The sequence below is a fragment of the Centruroides vittatus genome, unplaced genomic scaffold (assembly GCF_030686945.1).
Source record: "Centruroides vittatus isolate TY-2023 unplaced genomic scaffold, ASM3068694v2 contig_120, whole genome shotgun sequence".
In the NCBI taxonomy this organism is placed as follows: Eukaryota; Metazoa; Arthropoda; class Arachnida; order Scorpiones; family Buthidae; genus Centruroides; species Centruroides vittatus.
In genome coordinates, this window is record NW_027120768.1 from 3,263,183 (window position 1) to 3,279,208 (window position 16,026).

General features: G+C 32.4%; 1 long non-coding RNA gene across 1 annotated transcript; it reads right to left on the reverse strand.

Annotated features, from left to right (window-relative positions):
- Positions 1-13,064: 13,064 nt before the first annotated feature.
- On the reverse strand, positions 13,065-14,860 carry LOC136983949 (uncharacterized). Its single transcript, XR_010882129.1, has 5 exons — positions 14,809-14,860; positions 14,685-14,732; positions 13,357-13,389; positions 13,191-13,226; positions 13,065-13,107 (listed from the first exon to the last, which is right to left on the reverse strand). It is a non-coding gene; the product is annotated as an uncharacterized lncRNA (long non-coding RNA).
- Positions 14,861-16,026: the final 1,166 nt, after the last annotated feature.

A 16,026-nucleotide genomic window follows, 5' to 3' on the forward strand; every position in this document is an offset into this window, starting at 1 on the left:
TTATAGAATATACATACTGTTATATAAAACATATGTAGAAAACAGATTATTTCACTTATAATGGATACAATGAGTAATAAATTACAGCGCAACAAACACACAAATTAACAAGTAATGCAAAAGTATTACACAGATTAAAATACAGAGAATATAATAAATCGTAATGGGTATTGAATGGCGTGGTATAATAGTTACTAACAAATAGGAAATAGAACAAAGCGATGAGGACATAAAATACCGGTTACATATACATATAAATACAATTATAACAGTTAGGAGTCATTCCGCGCATAGGGAAATCTATTATTACCGATGAATTTAAAGTAACTCTTGGTGAGGCACTGAAACTCCACTAGTAGTGTGTGATTGCTCAACAGTTCATTTGGGGAGCAAGGACGTGGAATATCAGCAGCGCCAGCAAGAAGTTGAATTCTGAGTCTGTTACTCTCCATCGTTGGTCACTGATAGATGTATTGCAGACTGTGCACTCGTCGTCCTCCTGGATTTTGAACTTTTTAAGGTAGCTGGCAAAAGACCCATGTCCAGTTAGGAACTGGACTTCTTCGTGGGTGTAGAAGCGTCTTTTCTGTTTTAGATTGGTTTGAACGCTTGGGAAAAATAATCGTGTAATAGTACCAGTTCGCTCATTTCTCCAGTCGCTTTCCTAGATGTTGTTCTCATTCTTGATGGTTTTTGCACTATTCTTTGTAATGGCATTGTAGACATAATCACCTTTACAATCCATAGCAGCTTATCTGGCCAGATCATCCGATCTGTCATTGCCAAGCAGCCCCTAGTGACTCCTATTCCAGGAGAGAGAGAATTTGTTGGTACTACCCAACGCCAGGTGGTTAATGCTGTTGGCAGTCTTATGGGTGCACTTAAAGTCCTGTGGTTTTATACAATTTATGAATAACCTTTTCTGGCTGCGGGCTTTGTAGGCTTTCGGAGGCCCGCATTTTTTCTCAGGCTTTCATCCTGCTGATTACGAACATAGTAAGTAACTTCCAGTACAAAAGGCACTCAAATAATATAGGCTAACGATACGCATACATAGTTCATAGTTATTATCTTTGTCTTACTGGTCACATTTAGTTTGAATGGTCTTCGTCACAAAACTCACTTTGAATAGGGATGAGGCAAAATATAGCACAAAAGAATCACGTAGCCAAAGATTACGTGATTACCTTCTATTGTCATGTTTATACAAGTGCGAATGGTATGATAATACACGTTATAGTCATAAAATCAAACAACAAAAGAGTTTAAAAGTCTTTAGAAAAACAAATGCAAAAAAAAATCGCTAATGAACCTACAAAACCTACAAAATAAGAAAATTTACATTAACTTCTTTTTAACTTTAATTAATTAATTTTTTCAAACATCAGCAAGAAATTATTAGAATCAAGAGACTCGAGAGTTTTCTGGTCGATAATTAATAGGTTTTGTAAAAGGAAGTCAAAGATGGGTGCGCATAGTAGAGTAGATTATGATAAGTGGTTTAAATACTTTAATAAATTCTCTGAATATTATTTGATAAACCATAGACAAACTTATATGGAAGTCAAGATAATGCAAGTAACTAATCAAGAAGAGATAATTAAGGTGGAAGAATTCCAGGAACGTATTAAAAATCTTAAAGATAAATCAACACCTGGATCGGATATGATTCCCAATTCACTTATTAAATTACTTCCTCAGAGCTGATCAACTACTTAACCAGACAATTCAACAAATTTTATAGTCAAAGTAGAATACCGGATAAATGGAATGAAATTAACTTCACAATGATATTTAAACAAGGTAGGAGCCTTCGAACTACAGACCAATAGCTATATTATCGGGCCTTCGGAAAATATTCACTTCAATTTTAGCTGGAAAATTTAATAACTGGACAGCCGTAAATAATTACTGGAACGCCACGCAATATGCCTTTGTGGACAAAAGTTGTACTCAAGAAAAGACAAGATTTTTGCTTTTTTTTTATCTAGAAAAAGCGTATAACTCGATTAGTATAAATGATTTACAGAGTAAATTGAAAAAACATAAAGCAAGTGATCATCTGATAAAAATGATAAGTTTGTTATTTGGGAGATATGAGACGATTATTAAACAAGACAATAACGTCTGGTCACCGTTTACAACTTATAGAAGATTATTACAGGGAGATCCCTTTTCTCCGTACCTTTCTAACTTTTACCTATTTGACTTTAAATAGATGAAGATGACATTCAAATTGATAATCTAACTATACACTGAATTTCATATGCAGATGACATTGTTCTAGTAGCCCCTACGGCTGCTGCACTTCGTAGGAAAATCCAACAGATTTCTGAATACTCGGAAGAGCTAAAGGTAAAAATAAATCCCAAAAAATCAGTAATAATGATATTTAGAAATGGTAGTAACTTACCCGAAAAATACATGTCCTTCTATATCATGAAAGAAGAAGTGAAAATAGTTAACAAAGTCAAATTCTTGGGAATTATATTTACTCCTAATTTATCATTTGACAAACATTATAAAAGATCATTAATCAAGGCCAAAAATTTCATAAATAATTTAATTGTGCTACTCTGTAAAACTAAAATGAAGAATTTGCGAATACATTTTCAACCCTTTAATTCGATTGTGATGAACTCGATGGCCTATGCGTCTCCAATTTGGAGCACAGGCAAATTCTATGAATTTGAAAAAATACAAAATGTCTTTATTCGTAGAATTTTCCAATTAAAATACAATATTCCAGGCAGTGCTCTAAGATCGGAACTGAATAGATATAAATTAAACACCATAAAAATAAAAAGATATATAATGTTTCTAATAAAAATTATAAAGGCAGGAGACTTAACAACGAAAATACTGTATTCATTATATCATAAATCAAGGGATATGGATTTAAAACGTAATTGGATAGTACAATTATCGAAGATATTAAACACATATGGTTTCTCTATAAATCTATTTTTGAACCAAACGAATAATATTGAACATCAAAGTAAATTATTAATACATAGAATAATGGAATACTCCATTGTTCAAGATATCGGAGACATACACAAACGTAAAAATACAGTTGGTATACAATAACTCTAAACTACCCATCGAACAATAATTATATGCTAACTAATCTTGCATTTAATGTGAAAAAATTCTTTATACAGCTGAGATTGAATAAAAATGGAATAATTATTAATGATAAATACATAGACTACACTCAATCCAAATGCCTAAATTGTAGTAAGACTTTATCTAAATTTCATATTTTTTGTGAATGCTGCAACTGTATTTTATATTTACTTAAATTGTAATTTTTACGGAAAGTGGCGATAGCTCCAGAGGACGTTTTACCTATTTTACATTTTGTTACGTCGGCAGTAGCCTATAAAGAAAGGTCGCCTTCGTATTTGTGGAAATGTGGACTTGTCAACTGGTAGCGAACGACGGAAGAATAAACGAAAAGCAAAGTAATTTGTTAAACGTTGTTTTTTTATATACTTATACAATGTATTACCGTCGGCCATGTATTTTATATTTACTTAAATTGTAATTTTTACGGAAAGTGGCGATAGCTCCAGAGGACGTTTTACCTATTTTACATTTTGTTACGTCGGCAGTAGCCTATAAAGAAAGGTCGCCTTCGTATTTGTGGAAATGTGGACTTGTCAACTGGTAGCGAACGACGGAAGAATAAACGAAAAGCAAAGTAATTTGTTAAACGTTGTTTTTTTATATACTTATACAATGTATTACCGTCGGCCATGTATTTTATATTTACTTAAATTGTAATTTTTACGGAAAGTGGCGATAGCTCCAGAGGACGTTTTACCTATTTTACATTTTGTTACGTCGGCAGTAGCCTATAAAGAAAGGTCGCCTTCGTATTTGTGGAAATGTGGACTTGTCAACTGGTAGCGAACGACGGAAGAATAAACGAAAAGCAAAGTAATTTGTTAAACGTTGTTTTTTTATATACTTATACAATGTATTACCGTCGGCCATGTATTTTATATTTACTTAAATTGTAATTTTTACGGAAAGTGGCGATAGCTCCAGAGGACGTTTTACCTATTTTACATTTTGTTACGTCGGCAGTAGCCTATAAAGAAAGGTCGCCTTCGTATTTGTGGAAATGTGGACTTGTCAACTGGTAGCGAACGACGGAAGAATAAACGAAAAGCAAAGTAATTTGTTAAACGTTGTTTTTTTATATACTTATACAATGTATTACCGTCGGCCATGTATTTTATATTTACTTAAATTGTAATTTTTACGGAAAGTGGCGATAGCTCCAGAGGACGTTTTACCTATTTTACATTTTGTTACGTCGGCAGTAGCCTATAAAGAAAGGTCGCCTTCGTATTTGTGGAAATGTGGACTTGTCAACTGGTAGCGAACGACGGAAGAATAAACGAAAAGCAAAGTAATTTGTTAAACGTTGTTTTTTTATATACTTATACAATGTATTACCGTCGGCCATGTATTTTATATTTACTTAAATTGTAATTTTTACGGAAAGTGGCGATAGCTCCAGAGGACGTTTTACCTATTTTACATTTTGTTACGTCGGCAGTAGCCTATAAAGAAAGGTCGCCTTCGTATTTGTGGAAATGTGGACTTGTCAACTGGTAGCGAACGACGGAAGAATAAACGAAAAGCAAAGTAATTTGTTAAACGTTGTTTTTTTATATACTTATACAAGAAAATTATAATGTTCAAAGGTCTGATATAGGTTTAATAGCCAACTGCTCTAACGAGATTGATATGTGTAAGATTTTCGACAGAGCTAATATCAATACTATCTTTATACTATATAACTATGTGAGGCAATAGGTAAATAAAAAAATGTAGTTAAATTTTGTACTATATGTTAGTAATTATAATATAATATCTTTGTAAAGATGCTACTAACTGAAGTGATATAACATGTTAAGTAAATATATCAGGTCCTTTGTAACAGGCGAAGACTTATACGTTAAATAAATTTGTTTTGATTTGATATTGTGATGTTTATAGATTACGTAAATCGAAGAGAGATGCCATTAAAGAAGCTGTTCATTGGCGAGTGGATTTATTATAAATTACTCATGTAGTATTAGTGATATCTTTACTCAATTTTACTATGTTTTTTTGTAGCTATTATATTTTATAAGCATTCTGACGAAATATTTTCACGGATCGACGATTTTAGGACGTGGTTTCTCGTGGATTATTGAACAATGCTTAATTATTTTATTAAGTCAAAAGTAATTGACGAAGAAGACGTAAATTATTATTATTTTCTGCATTTGTTACCAAAAACAGTTGTTGATTTTAACCCTGGAATATTCATAATGCGAAGCGCTGTATTCCGCCAAGCCTGTTGGTGAAGTTTGTTAGTGATTTTTTTCGAAAGTTAAAAATTATGGAAAATATTCCTGTTTTGTAGTTGTATCGTTATTTTCGTCGATTCTCAGTGGAATAGAGGAAAATCCCGGTCCGTTATCCCGCACTCCTCCTGATTCACAAGTTCAGTTTACTAATGTTAAGAGCAAGCGACGTCGTTCTCCTAGCGAACCTACGTTGAAAAATTGCAAAATTGGACGATTTTGTTTTCCTGCTAAACCTGAACCAAGTAAGTCGATTCCCAACGAAATACTTTCATATGTAGATGAAAGGTTTGATACAATGCTTAATGCTTGAAGTAAGGTGTCTGCTAGAATCGATTGGCTTTTTAATTTACATAACGAAAGCGATGAAAGGTTGACTAAGATTGAAACTAAACTAAAGGCAGTTTTCAGTAATTCATGGTCTGATGGAAACTGATGATGATCTGAGTAGTAAGGTACAAGAGTTGTTTACGGTAATAGTAGAAGAACCTAAGACTACTCCTACGGCAAGGATAACAAAGCTCTATATAAAAAATATTTTGGTCGAGTTGTTATCGGATAAACAGTTAATTTTTATAAATTTTGCATGGTTTTTAAGATTGTTTATTTTTTTTTAAATTAACATCTTTGAGACTTGGGTTGGCGATCTTGACTAAGAAAGGTAATAGTTTTTTGCGCCGATCATCAATACAATCTTGAAAAAAAGAAGGTTCTATTAATAGCAGAAGTTTTGATAGTTAATTCTGAAATGTTTACTATAGATTCAGAGAGGGGAGAGCTTGTGAATCTTAATTTTTTGTTACTACCTTTGAACACGGGATCTCAAAGCCCCACTTAGAGTTCAGCGAAACTTTCGCAAGCTGAAAGTAGAAATTGTGGCATGGAACTGCCAAGAAACCTTTCTGTTTAATTTAAATGACAGAGAATTTGTTGATAATGTTCTGCAGTTTTCAGTTAGGCCTGACGAGACATGGCTTACTTTTCCAGTTAAATCGAGAATAAATAAAATTTACCCAACAATGAGGGTTTTTGGACAGCTCGCAACTAAGGCTTGAGGTCGACGAAGGCCATCAGAAGGTCTTCTTGTATACAACTGTAGAGCCTATTGACAACATAGAATTAACTTATTCATTAAGCACTAGCTGACCGGCCACGCGTTGTTGTGGCTCAAAATGTATCTATTATAAATGTGTAACACTTCCCCCATGGGGAAATATCGAAAAAATCCCTTTTTAGTGTATATTCTGTTGACGTCACCTATTAAAACGCAATTAAAAACGCAAAAAACCGCATGTAAAATAGTACAAATAGAAGCCGAGTTCTTCACGGTAAGCCTTAATCCTGTCCCTCTCCCCGCTGGGGAATATCGAAAAATCCCTTTTTAGTGTATATTCTGTTGACGTCACCTATTAAAACGCAATTAAAAACGCAAAAAACCGCATGTAAAATAGTACAAATAGAAGCCGAGTTCTTCACGGTAAGCCTTAATCCTGTCCCTCTCCCCGATGGGGAATATCGAAAAATCCCTTTTTAGTGTATATTCTGTTGACGTCACCTATTAAAACGCAATTAAAAACGCAAAAAACCGCATGTAAAATAGTACAAATAGAAGCCGAGTTCTTCACGGTAAGCCTTAATCCTGTCCCTCTCCCCGCTGGGGAATATCGAAAAATCCCTTTTTAGTGTATATTCTGTTGACGTCACCTATTAAAACGCAATTAAAAACGCAAAAAACCGCATGTAAAATAGTACAAATAGAAGCCGAGTTCTTCACGGTAAGCCTTAATCCTGTCCCTCTCCCCGCTGGGGAATATCGAAAAATCCCTTTTTAGTGTATATTCTGTTGACGTCACCTATTAAAACGCAATTAAAAACGCAAAAAACCGCATGTAAAATAGTACAAATAGAAGCCGAGTTCTTCACGGTAAGCCTTAATCCTGTCCCTCTCCCCGCTGGGGAATATCGAAAAATCCCTTTTTAGTGTATATTCTGTTGACGTCACCTATTAAAACGCAATTAAAAACGCAAAAAACCGCATGTAAAATAGTACAAATAGAAGCCGAGTTCTTCACGGTAAGCCTTAATCCTGTCCCTCTCCCCGCTGGGGAATATCGAAAAATCCCTTTTTAGTGTATATTCTGTTGACGTCACCTATTAAAACGCAATTAAAAACGCAAAAAACCGCATGTAAAATAGTACAAATAGAAGCCGAGTTCTTCACGGTAAGCCTTAATCCTGTCCCTCTCCCCGCTGGGGAATATCGAAAAATCCCTTTTTAGTGTATATTCTGTTGACGTCACCTATTAAAACGCAATTAAAAACGCAAAAAACCGCATGTAAAATAGTACAAATAGAAGCCGAGTTCTTCACGGTAAGCCTTAATCCTGTCCCTCTCCCCGCTGGGGAATATCGAAAAATCCCTTTTTAGTGTATATTCTGTTGACGTCACCTATTAAAACGCAATTAAAAACGCAAAAAACCGCATGTAAAATAGTACAAATAGAAGCCGAGTTCTTCACGGTAAGCCTTAATCCTGTCCCTCTTCCCGCTGGGGAATATCGAAAAATCCCTTTTTAGTGTATATTCTGTTGACGTCACCTATTAAAACGCAATTAAAAACGCAAAAAACCGCATGTAAAATAGTACAAATAGAAGCCGAGTTCTTCACGGTAAGCCTTAATCCTGTCCCTCTTCCCGCTGGGGAATATCGAAAAATCCCTTTTTAGTGTATATTCTGTTGACGTCACCTATTAAAACGCAATTAAAAACGCAAAAAACCGCATGTAAAATAGTACAAATAGAAGCCGAGTTCTTCACGGTAAGCCTTAATCCTGTCCCTCTCCCCGCTGGGGAATATCGAAAAATCCCTTTTTAGTGTATATTCTGTTGACGTCACCTATTAAAACGCAATTAAAAACGCAAAAAACCGCATGTAAAATAGTACAAATAGAAGCCGAGTTCTTCACGGTAAGCCTTAATCCTGTCCCTCTCCCCGCTGGGGAATATCGAAAAATCCCTTTTTAGTGTATATTCTGTTGACGTCACCTATTAAAACGCAATTAAAAACGCAAAAAACCGCATGTAAAATAGTATAAATAGAAGCGGAGTTCTTCACGGTAAGCTTTAATCCCGTCCATCTCCTCCCCGTAGGGGAATTTCGACATGTATATTATATAAAAACACGTGCATATTCGAATGCAACGTTGTGTCAAAATTTCAAAGGAATCGGTAGGAACAAACAAACGTTGTATTTTATTTATATAGATAGGTAGAAAATGATCTGCTTAGGTCCATTCTCACTGAAAAGCATAATGCCTTACAGAAAAGCAAACTTAGGTCGTCGGAAGTTAGCGCCATCTGTTGGACATAAAAGCCTTAATCCATATATAAATATATTTTTGAAAGGGGGGAAATGGTGATTTTCACATATGCCGACAAACCTTCGCGGGAATGTATTAAACAACTTCCACAAAGGTTTTATGGACAGCTCGCAACTAAGGCTTGAGGTCGACGAAGGCCATCAGAAGGTCTTCTTGTATACAACTGTAGAGCCTATTGACAACATAGAATTAACTTATTCATTAAGCATTACTTTAATTTGGGAATCCGCTAGGCAATGTGAATTAGTGACAACGTTTTAGATAAAAAGGAGACTTTGTTTTCAATGATTTTTCGCAATTTTACAGTCTTTATCAGGAGAAAAATAGGGCGTTGCGGGAGTTTCGCCCGGATGGGAATTTGGTTAAATATATTAATTATAAAATTAGTTTTCGTTCATTATGTGGATCCAAAAGAAAAAAATATAGGACTAATATAAATAAGCGGTTGTAAACTACTAGTTTTTTTAAAATTAAATTTTAATAGCAGCGGTCTCGGTGTCTTGCCAACTATGAATTGTGATAATAATTCTCCTCTTTTGGATGATCTTTTTTCATTTGACGAACTAAAAACGACATTTCAAGGATTGAAAAGGGGTTCATATCCTGGTTCGGACGGAGTGAAAAATGAATTTATTCAATCTTTGCCAAGAATGGTCTGTTTAGAAATTCTTAGTTTGTGTAATAAAGTTGGGGCGGCGGCTTTTCCAGAGATACGGAAGAATGTTTTATTAAAAATGATTTACAGAAAAGGTGAAAGACATGTAATTAACGTCCAATAGCATTGTTAAACACGTTTAGAAAACTGTTTACTAGTTTGTTATCGAATCGATTGATAAAATGGTTGCGATAGCGTTAAGCTCATGTAATATTTCAAGGTGCCTTTGTTTAGGGCAGGGGGACAATTTATAATACTTTTATTCTTAATGGTCTAATTCAATGTGTGCTATCGAGGAAAAGGAGGAAAATTGTTTCACTTTTTATGGATATAAAAAGGCATATCATAATGTTAACTTTGATTTATTGTGGAGAAAACTTTATAATGTGGAAATTTTCAGATCCTTTATTATTCTGCTTAGGAACTACTAGCTATCAAATAAAAGGAGACACTGTTAATTCTACTTACATAATATCTATTAGAGGTTTACCTCAGGAAGAATCACTAAGCCCTTTGTTGTTTAATTTGTTTGTAAATGAAATTCCAGAGATATTTCATCGTTCAGATCTTTCGGGTTTTTACCTAAACGTCACGGATGAACTGCACTGTCTTCTATATGTCGATGATGTATTACTACTAGCAGACTCGAAGTCATCATTACAGAAGAACCTGATTTTATCTGATTGTATGTTGAGAAAAGATCTTTATATTAATTTTCAGAAAATGCAGGGATTGGTGTTTCGTAATGGAGGAAAACTTAATAAAAATTTTATCAGTTTTATGAATAATGTAAAAATTAATTTTGTTCCTCATTTTATATATTATGTTTGAATTTTTCCTTCTCTGGAGTTTTTAATTGTCATTTGAATAATTTCGAAATAGAGAAAAATATATAATAGAAAACAGGTTGTCTTTCGGCACTACAAACAAAAATGACGATGGACTCTATCAAAGTGATGTTTAAACTTTTTGACGCAATGTTAAAGTCTAAATTGACACATACTTAATTCCAGTTTGGGGTTTGGATCTTACTGAGAAAATTGAGAAGGTTCAATTGAGATATTTTAAAAGTTTATTTAAGCTCGAACGTGTTCAGCTGACCTTGGTCACAATCTAGATTGAAATGCTCGGTGCGAACGGGGTATTAGAGAGACTTCCGCTTGAAGTTAATATTTAAAAAAAATATATTTTGTTGTTATGGTCTAAGATTATTGATCTTCCTTATCACGATCTTTGTTATTATGTCTATGACTTTTTATTGAAGGAAGGAAATTAGGTCTTATCAATTAGAAATATTTGTGATAATTTAGGCTATTCTTTTTTATTTTCGAATCATTCGCAGCTACAGTTGACAACTTATTTATGGGATATAATTCATAAATTATATCTCGATTCCATAACAGTTTGTAAGTAATTCAAGTAATTGCAGATTGGCAACCTCCAATTACTTGAATTATAATATTGGATTTCCTATGAAAAGTTTGTTAATGCAATTACGTCTTAATAAATACCGGATTATGTTGAGTAGTTAGTATATTGATACTTCTTTCCCATATTGTATTTCCGATCACGATTGTATATTAACGCATATTTGTTAAACAGAGAGATTCTCACTAACGATTTTTAAAGAATTATTTACATGATAAAAGTATACAATTTATATAACATTATTTTCGACATAACTTTTTCGTTAAATCCTTGTTAACTGTATTGTTTCAGTACAATTAAGAGACTGTGCCTGCTTATTTATTAATTTTGTTTTATCTCCCCTGTTTAGAAGTACTTATACTTGTCTCAATGACAAATAAACATTAATTCATAATTCTAAATATATTAAAAGAGGGAAAGTCTTACTCGTTTATAGTAAATACGTTTTGATGCAGAAAACATTATTTAAAACGTTAAAATCATAGATTAAATAGAAAACGCACAATAAATTATTATTATTAAAATTTTCTAACTTAATTTCCACAAATGATTTTGATGTTAATGAAATGGAAAGTTACAACTGAAGATTTACGACAAAGTATGTATTTTGTGTACGGAAGGAGTTTTAAAAATATGAAAGTAACTTGTATAGAAGAGCAAGTCGCCCCAAAGTCAACGACTGTCTATAACAGGGGTGGGCAAGCAAGAGTTCAGTGGGAGCCGAAATGTAGGTTTTGCAAAATGCATGGGAGCCGCAGTTCTGTACTGTCGTGGCGGATAGTATGGTAAGGCGCGCGATTTTATTACATAATATAAATATAATATAAAACAGATATTGAACTTTTTAATAAACATATTTTCACAAAATTATAAAAATAAAATTGTAAAAATAATAATAAAAAACAGAAATTAACGCTTTCAGCAAGAGCCGCATTTGCCCATGCCTGGTCTATAATAATACTAAATTAGCCATACTTTTTGCTAGCTTTTCATGTTTCGCCAATTTCGTATATTGTATATATGTACTGCACCTTATTAATATATAATTTATTATATAAAAGAATGTGTACAAATAAGTCATAATTACAAGGAGTAATTTCTGTCTCTAATTAAATATATTCACTATTAATTAAAAAATAAATATAATAAGTAAATAATTAATACATTTTCTTTATATATTATCCACAGACCTTGTTTATAAATAGGTCTTATTATACTGGTGTAGTTTCGAATTAACAAAAGGAAGAAAAATAATACAAAATAATCTTTATTTTCACCTGTACACTCTTTTTGTGCGTTTCGGACATGTAGGTCCCTCCTCAGCAGGTAAACAGTTCTTTAAAAATTATATTATTGTACCCGACAATATTCAAAGATCACTTACTTTGTATTAATATCGGACAGTAGAAATAACGATAATCCGGCATAAAGCATCCAAAGGACAGAACCAAACATAATTTACATGTCATTTTTCTACATAAAACAATAAAGCCATTAAAAAAAACCTTAATTTCATACAAATTATTAAAATTCCTTACCAACTTCATTTCCGTTATACGTTTCTTCCTATTCCCCCTCCCCTTTCTATTTTGCCTCTTACATTTTAAACACCTCTATTTGTAACGCTATTACCTATCTTTGTTGACTAGAATTAAATAATGAAGATGATAATATATTTAACTAATAAAAACTAATTCAGGGAATGTAGATTTAAAAAATGTTGATTGCCAGAAAACTATTGAATGTTCGAGAAGTTATAAAAATCCCCGCATAATAATACTTTTAACTATGAACTATTATAATTGGACAATATTAAGTATTCAAACGTTTTTATTATAGATATAGTTATTTAATATATCCGAGTTAATTACTCGAATATATTAAGTAACTTTGACACCGCGTAACTTAAAAACTTAGTTTATTTATTGAGATTTAAAATTTTTCTGTTACCGAAGTCAGTGTCTGCATTTCATATCAACGAGTTACTCACAATTAATGAAGTCAGTAAAGTCAAAGTATGCTTATTACATTATATTATAAAAAGAAAAAATACACTGTCTTTAAAAGAACTTTTATTTCAAAAACCGAATAATTAATCAAATTTGAAAACATTTCTATACATGAAAACAAACGTATTAATTATTCTTATTTATGTGATCCTGCAAAGAAAACAGAAACTTGAATATATTTAATTTATTGTTTTAGAAATTTAATAAAATTCATATTTATTTACCATGATTATATTTTCACATTGTTTAACATTGTCTTCCATTGCCTAAAGTGAAATTTTAAAAAGAAATAATCAAAAAGTCGACATTTGATACGTTAATATCAAATTATAAGTTAACCAGTTCTTACAAGTTGTAGATGATCTTTTAATTCTTCCATTTTTTTCTAAATATTAAAACACTTAATATTATTTACATAATTAATTTATTAAAACTATAAACTAATATAAAACATCAAAAAATGCGAATTTAAATTAAATGTAAATTACAACATAAAGAAATTATTTTATGCTTACCCATTTATTCCAATGGTTCATATAACTGCAAATCTGTAAATTTTCAACATTTATTATAATTAAAAATATAATAAAATGTTTTAATATACAATTTCAAGTTCACAAGCTAGAACAGAATGTGTAAGTTAAGATGTAATAGTTCTAATATTAAGTATAATTGAATACTCTTATTAAGGAAAATATCGGATAACTCTGGTCTGTTTTCTCTGGACGTTACAAGAACCAACGGTGATAAAAATAGAATTGAAGAAAAAAAATTGAAGATAATTATAAAATCTTATTCTGAGCAAAGCAGACAGAGGAATTGGTCCGTTCTGTCTCGAAAATTATATTGTTCTCATGAAACGCACTTTTATACGGAATGGTATATGAATTCAAACATTGTTTTGTGAAATGTACATGGTGGGAAAGAAAGGCACTTAACATCCCTGCTGCAGAATGTAGATGTACCCAAAGTTAATTCGCTCATGTTAGGAACACAGACCAAGGGGAACAGATTGACGTGTGTTACATGCATGGCGGCCATATCGAAACTGTAAATAGAAAGGGGTCATGTGACACATCGTTTAGGGTCAGAATTTCACAAGGAATTGATTACTGGAAGATTTTATCAATCTAGCTCGAACGACTACGGAGTTATGAATGTTACATGATGTGCTCAATGGACATTCTTTGGGTACATTTGGGCGTGAAATGACTCTTTCCCACTCTGTATTGTAAAAATTCGTTATACTGTTATTAGTATACAAATCAAATATTCATAATAATGTATTTCCCCTTGTAATGGACAAATGTGTTTTAAAATAATTAGTAATATTTATTTAAACACCCAAAAAATCTTAAAATTCGCCCCTACTTTCAAAATTAAGAAATATGGTAAATGCTAAAAAATGCCACTGTAAAAACAGGTTTTAGAATAAAGTTCTCCTGTGGCAAGATAACAGTCAAAAAAAATCCGGGACAATCCCGCAAAACCGAAACATCTGGCAACGTTGTTTATAATCTCTTGTTATGCACGCTATTTCCAGCAGATGGCATTAAACGTTTTAAGCTTCATCTGCAGGAAAAACTTTAAGAAAATTCTCGTAAATGGAACATAGATAGAACTTATTATGAAATATAAACATTTGAAAGTGACCAAGAATTAATTAAAATGCAACAATATTTTGCATATTTAAATAAAGAATTCGCAAGTCTTCTATTTAAAAGAATATATAATTTTAATTTTAAGCAAATTAATCGATAATAGATTACTGTAAGATCTATCCTTAATTTAATGCAAATATCTTAACGAAAGAAAATTAAAAAAATACAAAAAAAATTCATACCTCAGTTTCATTATCCGTTTGAAAAAGGTGTATGTATATACTTTTAAACTAAAATAATAAATTAAATCATAAATAATTAACAATTTTCCCGTTTAGTAGACTATATAAAATTTGATTAACTTACTGCATTTCTTATATCACGACAGAGATCCTCGTTTCCTTCGATGTCTACAAAAATAATTCAAAACATATTTCATATTGTATACATTTAACAATGTAATTATTATAATAACGTACCCATAAAATATATAACGATAATATATAAACAGAATATCGCTTTCATATTCGCTGAAATAAGACTTTTGAAATATGGCTTCTCGAATGATACAGCCGATTCAGCTGAATAAATAGCTCTGTTTAAATTCTACATACAATTTTATCGAAGGTGATTTCGTAATTGTTTTATTTCCTGCTAAAATAGGCGTAATAACTCTATTAAAACTTTAATGTTATTTCTATATTATTACGATTAGATTGATCATAGAGATGATCATAAATCTATACGATCAGCTTGATCATACAGATTAATTTTACTGTTTTCCTTCGTGGTGATGTGTGTGAGGTAATGAAGGGGGTTGTCCTTACGTAACTCGAGTGTAAACGAAGACCGAAGTGATATGCAGGAACGTCTATTCGACACCAGTGTGAGGTCGGAAATTTTACTGTGACACCTATTGTGAGGGTGACGTTAATCCAAGCTTGACGCACTAGGACTGGCGCCCTATATTTCGAAAGCAGCATAAGTCGAGAGCTGAAGAGAGATGATTCGCCTTTCTTGGATGGCGGGAGATTTCATACAATCCCGTGTCCGAGTAGGTAAGTAGAATGACGACACTTGTATGTCGGTTGGCAGGATTATTCCAAACAAACAATCACTCGAAATTCGTGTAATTGGGGAACTAATTAAAGTGTTTGCAACAACCGTTACATGGACACACGGGGAACTTCTCGGGGAGCTTTTCGAGGAGGAACCCTGTTTTCGGGCATTATCTTCAATTTTTATTAGGAATCATTAAATATGTCGATCTTTTACCCAATTTGGTCAAATCGTGTACTGTCTAACTAAATACTCCAATCTAAAATTTTCAGATGAACTTCCTCCGATGAGTACCAACATTGAAAATATGTATACCCTCTTTGAACGAAATCAAACTAGAGATGCAAACTTCCAAGAGGGAAGTTAATAAAATGTTGACTCTGGGCTTTATAAATATAAAATTTTTTGTCAAAAGATTTGTTATTTATAAATTATTCAAAATAACGGGTCTTCAACCCACACGACATACACCACACACACAAACCAACAAACATCGATGCATGAGGATATGGAAAATAAAGAATT